Raw genomic sequence first — 10836 nt, forward strand, 5'->3', positions numbered from 1 at the left:
TTCCATTCACATGACGTATACTATGAGGCATAAAAACTCTACACTGAAGGAAAAACCAGAATACATATCTTTTTGTTTTGTTACCAAGGATGTAGGCTTGTTTGCTTGACAACTACCTAATTCAAGGTTTAGCATAAGCAGATGAGCTATTTGTAATATAAACCACCAGAAAATCTACCGAATCACTTTTAATGAGAGGCAACGGTAGCGCATCTGACTCAAGATTAGAAGGTTGCGTGTCCAAATCACGTCGGGGTCAGTTATCATTTTGAAGATAAAATGCTCTATTCTGCCCAAAAATACTATACTAGAAACTAATTACCAAGATTGTTATCTACTTTCAATAATGTGATTATACCTCAAACTGATACCTATATCACTAGCACATAGTCATTAAATAACTCACATTCTTATCAGTTCTCATAATTATTATACAAAAAATATCCAGTTTAGAGAATACGTTACTTGAAGGCCAACTCTAAATGTCTGTAATGTAACAATACATTTAAAAGCAATTAGCTTTTCTTGATCAATTTTGGATCACTACCATCACTTGTCTATTTTAACAATACATTTAGTACCAATTTGATTTTATGGATGACTTTTTCCATTCAAATGACCTATACTGTGATGAATAAAAATTATACACTACAGGAAAAACCACCAGACATATCTTTTTGTTTTGTTACCGAGGATGTAGGTTTGTTTGCTTGACAACTACCTAATTCAAGGTTTAGTATAAGCAGATGATCTATTTGTAATATAAACCACCAGAAAAATCTACTGAATGAGATTTAACAAGAGACCTCGTGGCGCAACGGTAGCACGTCTGACTCCAGATCAGAAGGTTGCGAGTTCAAATCACGTCGGGGTCAGTTATCATTTTGAAGATAAAATGCTCTATTCTGCCCAAAAATACTATACTAGAAACTAATTACCAAGATTGTTACCTACTTTCAATAATGTGATTATACCTCAAACTGATACCTATATCACTAGCACATAGTCATTAAATAACTCACATTCTTATCAGTTCTCATAATTATTATACAAAAAATATCAAGTTTAGAGAATACGTTACTTGAAGGCCAACTCTAAATGTCTGTAATGTAACAATACATTTAAAAGCAATTAGCTTTTCTGGATCAATTTTGGATCACTACCATCACTTGTCTATTTTAACAATACATTTAGTACCAATTTGATTTTATGGATGACTTTTTCCATTCAAATGACCTATACTGTGATGAATAAAAATGATACACTAAAGGAAAAACCACCAGACATATCTTTTTGTTTTGTTACCGAGGATGTAGGTTTGTTTGCTTGACAACTACCTAATTCAAGGTATAGTATAAGCAGATGATCTATTTGTAATATAAACCACCAGAAAAATCTACTGAAACGGATTTAGCAAGTGACCTTGTGGCGCAACGGTAGCGCGTCTGACTCCAGATCAGAAGGTTGCGAGTTCAAATCAAGTCGGGGTCAGTTGTCATTTTGAAGATAAAATGCTCTTTTCTGCCAAAAAAATACTATACAAGAAACTAAATACTAAGATTGTTGTCTACTTTCAATAATGTGATTATAGCTCAAACTGGTACCTATATCACTAGCACATAGTCATTAAATATCTCACCTTCTTATCAGTTCTCATAATTATAATACTAAAAATATCCAGTTTAGATTAAACTTTACTTGAAGGCCAACTCTAAATGTCTGTAATGTAACAATACATTTAAAAGCAATTAGCTTTTCTGGATCACTTTTGGATCACTGCCGTCACTTGTCTTTTTTAGAGGTACATTTAGTACCAATTTGACTTTAAAGATGACTTTTTCCATTCACATGACGTATACTATGAGGCATAAAAACTCTACACTGAAGGAAAAACCAGAATACATATCTTTTTGTTTTGTTACCAAGGATGTAGGCTTGTTTGCATGACAACTACCTAATTCAAGGTTTAGCATAAGCAGATGAACTATTTGTAATATAAACCACCAGAGAATCTACCGAACCACTTTTAATAAGAGGCAACGGTAGCACATCTGACTCAAGATTAGAAGGTTGCGTGTCCAAATCACGTCGGGGTCAGTTATCATTTTGAAGATAAAATGCTCTATTCTGCCCAAAAATACTATACTACAAACTAATTACCAAGATTGTTAACTACTTTCAATAATGTGATTATACCTCAAACTGATACCTATATCACTAGCACATAGTCATTAAATACCTCACATTCTTATCAGTTCTCATAATTATTATACAAAAAATATCCAGTTTAGAGAATACGTTACTTGAAGGCCAACTCTAAATGTCTGTAATGTACCAATACATTTAAAAGCAATTAGCTTTTCAGGATCAATTTTGGATCACTACCATCACTTGTCTATTTTAACAATACATTTAGTACCAATTTGATTTTATGGATGACTTTTTCCATTCAAATGACCTATACTGTGATGAATAAAAATTATACACTACAGGAAAAACCACCAGACATATCTTTTTGTTTTGTTACCGAGGATGTAGGTTTGTTTGCTTGACAACTACCTAATTCAAGGTTTAGTATAAGCAGATGATCTATTTGTAATATAAACCACCAGAAAAATCTACTGAATGAGATTTAACAAGAGACCTCGTGGCGCAACAGTAGCACGTCTGACTCCAGATCAGAAGGTTGCGTGTTCAAATAACGTCGGGGTCAGTTGTCATTTTGAAGATAAAATGCTCTTTTCTGCCAAAAAAATACTATACAAGAAACTAAATACTAAGATTGTTGTCTACTTTCAATAATGTGATTATAGCTCAAACTGGTACCTATATCACTAGCACATAGTCATTAAATATCTCACCTTCTTATCAGTTCTCATAATTATAACACTAAAAATATCCAGTTTAGATTAAACTTTACTTGAAGGCCAACTCTAAATGTCTGTAATGTAACAATACATTTAAAAGAAATTAGCTTTTCTGGATCAATTTTGGATCACTGCCGTCACTTGTCTTTTTTAGAGGTACATTTAGTACCAATTTGACTTTAATGATGACTTTTTCCATTCACATGACGTATACTATGAGGCATAAAAACTCTACACTGAAGGAAAAACCAGAATACATATCTTTTTGTTTTGTTACCAAGGATGTAGGCTTGTTTGCATGACAACTACCTAATTCAAGGTTTAGCACAAGCAGATGAACTATTTGTTATATAAACCACCAGAGAATCTACCGAATCACTTTTAATAAGAGGCAACGGTAGCACATCTGACTCAAGATTAGAAGGTTGCGTGTCCAAATCACGTCGGGGTCAGTTATCATTTTGAAGATAAAATGCTCTATTCTGCCCAAAAATACTATACTAGAAACTAATTACCAAGATTGTTATCTACTTTCAATAATGTGATTATACCTCAAACTGATACCTATATCACTAGCACATAGTCATTAAATAACTCACATTCTTATCAGTTCTCATAATTATTATACAAAAAATATCAAGTTTAGAGAATACGTTACTTGAAGGCCAACTCTAAATGTCTGTAATGTAACAATACATTTAAAAGCAATTAGCTTTTCTGGATCAATTTTGGATCACTACCATCACTTGTCTATTTTAACAATACATTTAGTACCAATTTGATTTTATGGATGACTTTTTCCATTCAAATGACCTATACTGTGATGAATAAAAATGATACACTAAAGTAAAAACCACCAGACATATCTTTTTGTTTTGTTACCGAGGATGTAGGTTTGTTTGCTTGACAACTACCTAATTCAAGGTATAGTATAAGCAGATGATCTATTTGTAATATAAACCACCAGAAAAATCTACTGAAACGGATTTAGCAAGTGACCTTGTGGCGCAACGGTAGCGCGTCTGACTCCAGATCAGAAGGTTGCGAGTTCAAATCAAGTCGGGGTCAGTTGTCATTTTGAAGATAAAATGCTCTTTTCTGCCAAAAATATACTATACAAGAAACTAAATACTAAGATTGTTGTCTACTTTCAATAATGTGATTATAGCTCAAACTGGTACCTATATCACTAGCACATAGTCATTAAATATCTCACCTTCTTATCAGTTCTCATAATTATAATACTAAAAATATCCAGTTTAGATTAAACTTTACTTGAAGGCCAACTCTAAATGTCTGTAATGTAATAATACATTTAAAAGCAATTAGCTTTTCTGGATCAATTTTGGATCACTGCCGTCACTTGTCTTTTTTAGAGGTACATTTAGTACCAATTTTACTTTAAAGATGACTTTTTCCATTCACATGATGTATACTATGAGGCATAAAAACTCTACACTGAAGGAAAAACCAGAATACATATCTTTTTGTTTTGTTACCAAGGATGTAGGCTTGTTTGCATGACAACTACCTAATTCAAGGTTTAGCATAAGCAGATGAACTATTTGTAATATAAACCACCAGAGAATCTACCGAATCACTTTTAATAAGAGGCAACGGTAGCACATCTGACTCAAGATTAGGAGGTTGCGTGTCCAAATCACGTCGGGGTCAGTTATCATTTTGAAGATAAAATGCTCTATTCTGCCCAAAAATACTATACTAGAAACTAATTACCAAGATTGTTAACTACTTTCAATAATGTGATTATACCTCAAACTGATACCTATATCACTAGCACATAGTCATTAAATACCTCACATTCTTATCAGTTCTCATAATTATTATACAAAAAATATCCAGTTTAGAGAATACGTTACTTGAAGGCCAACTCTAAATGTCTGTAATGTACCAATACATTTAAAAGCAATTAGCTTTTCTGGATCAATTTTGGATCACTACCATCACTTGTCTATTTTAACAATACATTTAGTACCAATTTGATTTTATGGATGACTTTTTCCATTCAAATGACCTATACTGTGATGAATAAAAATTATACACTAAAGGAAAAACCACCAGACATATCTTTTTGTTTTGTTACCGAGGATGTAGGTTTGTTTGCTTGACAACTACCTAATTCAAGGTTTAGTATAAGCAGATGATCTATTTGTAATATAAACCACCAGAAAAATCTACTGAATCAGATTTAACAAGAGACCTCGTGGCACACCGGTAGCGCGTCTGACTCTAGATCAGAAGGTTGCGTGTTCAAATCACCTCGGGGTCAGTTGTCATTTTGAAGATAAAATGCTCTTTTCTGCCAAAAAAATACTATTCAAGAAACTAAATACTAAGATTGTTGTCTACTTTCAATAATGTGATTATAGCTCAAACTCATACCTATATCACTAGCACATAGTCATTAAATATCTCACCTTCTTATCAGTTCTCATAATTATAATACTAAAAATATCCAGTTTAGATTAAACTTTACTTGAAGGCCAACTCTAAATGTCTGTAATGTAACAATACATTTAAAAGCAATTAGCTTTTCTGGATCAATTTTGGATCACTGCCGTCACTTGTCTTTTTTAGAAATACATTTAGTACCAATTTGATTTTAAAGATGACTTTTTCCATTCACATGACGTATACTATGAGGCATAAAAACTCTACACTGAAGGAAAAACCAGAATACATATCTTTTTGTTTTGTTACCAAGGATGTAGGCTTGTTTGCTTGACAACTACCTAATTCAAGGTTTAGCATAAGCAGATGAACTATTTGTAATATAAACCACCAGAGAATCTACCGAATCACTTTTAATAAGAGGCAACAGTAGCGCATCTGACTCAAGATTAGAAGGTTGCGTGTCCAAATCACGTCGGGGTCTGTTATCATTTTGAAGATAAACTGCTCTATTCTGCCCAAAAATACTATACTAGAAACTAATTACCAAGATTGTTATCTACTTTCAATAATGTGATTATACCTCAAACTGATACCTATATCACTAGCACATAGTCATTAAATAACTCACATTCTTATCAGTTCTCATAATTATTATACAAAAAATATCCAGTTTAGAGAATACGTTACTTGACGGCCAACTCTAAATGTCTGTAATGTAACAATACATTTAAAAGCAATTAGCTTTTCTGGATCAATTTTGGATCACTACCATCACTTGTCTATTTTAACAATACATTTAGTACCAATTTGATTTTATGGATGACTTTTTCCATTCAAATGACCTATACTGTGATGAATAAAAATGATACACTAAAGTAAAAACCACCAGACATATCTTTTTGTTTTGTTACCGAGGATGTAGGTTTGTTTGCTTGACAACTACCTAATTCAAGGTATAGTATAAGCAGATGATCTATTTGTAATATAAACCACCAGAGAATCTACCGAATCACTTTTAATAAGAGGCAACAGTAGCGCATCTGACTCAAGATTAGAAGGTTGCGTGTCCAAATCACGTCGGGGTCTGTTATCATTTTGAAGATAAACTGCTCTATTCTGCCCAAAAATACTATACAAGAAACTAATTACCAAGATTGTTATCTACTTTCAATAATGTGATTATACCTCAAACTGATACCTATATCACTAGCACATAGTCATTAAATAACTCACCTTCTTATCAGTTCTCATAATTATAATACTAAAAATATCCAGTTTAGATTAAACTTTACTTGAAGGCCAACTCTAAATGTCTGTAATGTAACAATACATTTAAAAGCAATTAGCTTTTCTGGATCAATTTTGGATCACTGCCGTCACTTGTCTTTTTTAGAAATACATTTAGTACCAATTTGATTTTAAAGATGACTTTTTCCATTCACATGACGTATACTATGAGGCATAAAAACTCTACACTGAAGGAAAAACCAGAATACATATCTTTTTGTTTTGTTACCAAGGATGTAGGCTTGTTTGCTTGACAACTACCTAATTCAAGGTTTAGCATAAGCAGATGAACTATTTGTAATATAAACCACCAGAGAATCTACCGAATCACTTTTAATAAGAGGCAACAGTAGCGCATCTGACTCAAGATTAGAAGGTTGCGTGTCCAAATCACGTCGGGGTCTGTTATCATTTTGAAGATAAACTGCTCTATTCTGCCCAAAAATACTATACTAGAAACTAATTACCAAGATTGTTATCTACTTTCAATAATGTGATTATACCTCAAACTGATACCTATATCACTAGCACATAGTCATTAAATAACTCACATTCTTATCAGTTCTCATAATTATTATACAAAAAATATCCAGTTTAGAGAATACGTTACTTGAAGGCCAACTCTAAATGTCTGTAATGTAACAATACATTTAAAAGCAATTAGCTTTTCTGGATCAATTTTGGATCACTACCATCACTTGTCTATTTTAACAATACATTTAGTACCAATTTGATTTTATGGATGACTTTTTCCATTCAAATGACCTATACTGTGATGAATAAAAATGATACACTAAAGTAAAAACCACCAGACATATCTTTTTGTTTTGTTACCGAGGATGTAGGTTTGTTTGCTTGACAACTACCTAATTCAAGGTATAGTATAAGCAGATGATCTATTTGTAATATAAACCACCAGAGAATCTACCGAATCACTTTTAATAAGAGGCAACAGTAGCGCATCTGACTCAAGATTAGAAGGTTGCGTGTCCAAATCACGTCGGGGTCTGTTATCATTTTGAAGATAAACTGCTCTATTCTGCCCAAAAATACTATACTAGAAACTAATTACCAAGATTGTTATCTACTTTCAATAATGTGATTATACCTCAAACTGATACCTATATCACTAGCACATAGTCATTAAATAACTCACCTTCTTATCAGTTCTCATAATTATAATACTAAAAATATCCAGTTTAGATTAAACTTTACTTGAAGGCCAACTCTAAATGTCTGTAATGTAACAATACATTTAAAAGCAATTAGCTTTTCTGGATCAATTTTGGATCACTGCCATCACTTGTCTTTTTTAGAGGTACATTTAGTACCAATTTGACTTTAAAGATGACTTTTTCCATTCACATGACGTATACTATGAGGCATAAAAACTCTACACTGAAGGAAAAACCAGAATACATATCTTTTTGTTTTGTTACCAAGGATGTAGGCTTGTTTGCATGACAACTACCTAATTCAAGGTTTAGCATAAGCAGATGAACTATTTGTAATATAAACCACCAGAGAATCTACCGAATCACTTTTAATAAGAGGCAACGGTAGCACATCTGACTCAAGATTAGAAGGTTGCGTGTCCAAATCACATCTGGGTCAGTTATCATTTTGAAGATAAAATGCTCTATTCTGCCCAAAAATACTATACTAGAAACTAATTACCAAGATTGTTAACTACTTTCAATAATGTGATTATACCTCAAACTGATACCTATATCACTAGCACATAGTCATTAAATAACTCACATTCTTATCAGTTCTCATAATTATTATACAAAAAATATCAAGTTTAGAGAATACGTTACTTGAAGGCCAACTCTAAATGTCTGTAATGTAACAATACATTTAAAAGCAATTAGCTTTTCTGGATCAATTTTGGATCACTACCATCACTTGTCTATTTTAACAATACATTTAGTACCAATTTGATTTTATGGATGACTTTTTCCATTCAAATGACCTATACTGTGATGAATAAAAATGATACACTAAAGGAAAAACCACCAGACATATCTTTTTGTTTTGTTACCGAGGATGTAGGTTTGTTTGCTTGACAACTACCTAATTCAAGGTATAGTATAAGCAGATGATCTATTTGTAATATAAACCACCAGAAAAATCTACTGAAACAGATTTAGCAAGTGACCTTGTGGCGCAACGGTAGCACGTCTGATTCCAGATCAGAAGGTTGCGAGTTCAAATCAAGTCGGGGTCAGTTGTCATTTTGAAGATAAAATGCTCTTTTCTGCCAAAAAAATACTATACAAGAAACTAAATACTAAGATTGTTGTCTACTTTCAATAATGTGATTATAGCTCAAACTGGTACCTATATCACTAGCACATAGTCATTAAATATCTCACCTTCTTATCAGTTCTCATAATTATAATACTAAAAATATCCAGTTTAGATTAAACTTTACTTGAAGGCCAACTCTAAATGTCTGTAATGTAACAATACATTTAAAAGCAATTAGCTTTTCTGGATCAATTTTGGATCACTGCCGTCACTTGTCTTTTTTAGAGGTACATTTAGTACCAATTTTACTTTAAAGATGACTTTTTCCATTCACATGACGTATACTATGAGGCATAAAAACTCTACACTGAAGTAAAAACCAGAATACATATCTTTTTGTTTTGTTACCAAGGATGTAGGCTTGTTTGCATGACAACTACCTAATTCAAGGTTTAGCATAAGCAGATGAACTATTTGTAATATAAACCACCAGAGAATCTACCGAACCACTTTTAATAAGAGGCAACAGTAGCACATCTGACTCAAGATTAGAAGGTTGCGTGTCCAAATCACGTCGGGGTCAGTTATCATTTTGAAGATAAAATGCTCTATTCTGCCCAAAAATACTATACTAGAAACTAATTACCAAGATTGTTAACTACTTTCAATAATGTGATTATACCTCAAACTGATACCTATATCACTAGCACATAGTCATTAAATACCTCACATTCTTATCAGTTCTCATAATTATTATACAAAAAATATCCAGTTTAGAGAATACGTTACTTGAAGGCCAACTCTAAATGTCTGTAATGTACCAATACATTTAAAAGCAATTAGCTTTTCTGGATCAATTTTGGATCACTACCATCACTTGTCTATTTTAACAATACATTTAGTACCAATTTGATTTTATGGATGACTTTTTCCATTCAAATGACCTATACTGTGATGAATAAAAATTATACACTACAGGAAAAACCACCAGACATATCTTTTTGTTTTGTTACCGAGGATGTAGGTTTGTTTGCTTGACAACTACCTAATTCAAGGTTTAGTATAAGCAGATGATCTATTTGTAATATAAACCACCAGAAAAATCTACTGAATGAGATTTAACAAGAGACCTCGTGGCGCAACAGTAGCATGTCTGACTCTAGATCAGAAGGTTGCGTGTTCAAATCACGTCGGGGTCAGTTGTCATTTTGAAGATAAAATGCTCTTTTCTGCCAAAAAAATACTATACAAGAAACTAAATACTAAGATTGTTGTCTACTTTCAATAATGTGATTATAGCTCAAACTGGTACCTATATCACTAGCACATAGTCATTAAATATCTCACCTTCTTATCAGTTCTCATAATTATAACACTAAAAATATCCAGTTTAGATTAAACTTTACTTGAAGGCCAACTCTAAATGTCTGTAATGTAACAATACATTTAAAAGAAATTAGCTTTTCTGGATCAATTTTGGATCACTGCCGTCACTTGTCTTTTTTAGAGGTACATTTAGTACCAATTTGACTTTAATGATGACTTTTTCCATTCACATGACGTATACTATGAGGCATAAAAACTCTACACTGAAGGAAAAACCAGAATACATATCTTTTTGTTTTGTTACCAAGGATGTAGGCTTGTTTGCATGACAACTACCTAATTCAAGGTTTAGCACAAGCAGATGAACTATTTGTTATATAAACCACCAGAGAATCTACCTAATCACTTTTAATAAGAGGCAACGGTAGCACATCTGACTCAAGATTAGAAGGTTGCGTGTCCAAATCACGTCGGGGTCAGTTATCATTTTGAAGATAAAATGCTCTATTCTGCCCAAAAATACTATACTAGAAACTAATTACCAAGATTGTTATCTACTTTCAATAATGTGATTATACCTCAAACTGATACCTATATCACTAGCACATAGTCATTAAATAACTCACATTCTTATCAGTTCTCATAATTATTATACAAAAAATATCAAGTTTAGAGAATATGTTACTTG

The 10836-nt window shown here is 32.5% G+C and overlaps 1 non-coding gene across 1 annotated transcript; it reads left to right on the forward strand.

Annotated features, from left to right (window-relative positions):
* Positions 1 to 803: 803 nt before the first annotated feature.
* Positions 804 to 875, forward strand: TRNAW-CCA (transfer RNA tryptophan (anticodon CCA)). The gene has a single exon. It is a non-coding gene; the product is annotated as a tRNA-Trp (tRNA).
* Positions 876 to 10836: the final 9961 nt, after the last annotated feature.

The sequence above is a fragment of the Taudactylus pleione genome, unplaced genomic scaffold (assembly GCF_031769625.1).
Source record: "Taudactylus pleione unplaced genomic scaffold, aTauple2 ptg000393l, whole genome shotgun sequence".
In the NCBI taxonomy this organism is placed as follows: Eukaryota; Metazoa; Chordata; class Amphibia; order Anura; family Myobatrachidae; genus Taudactylus; species Taudactylus pleione.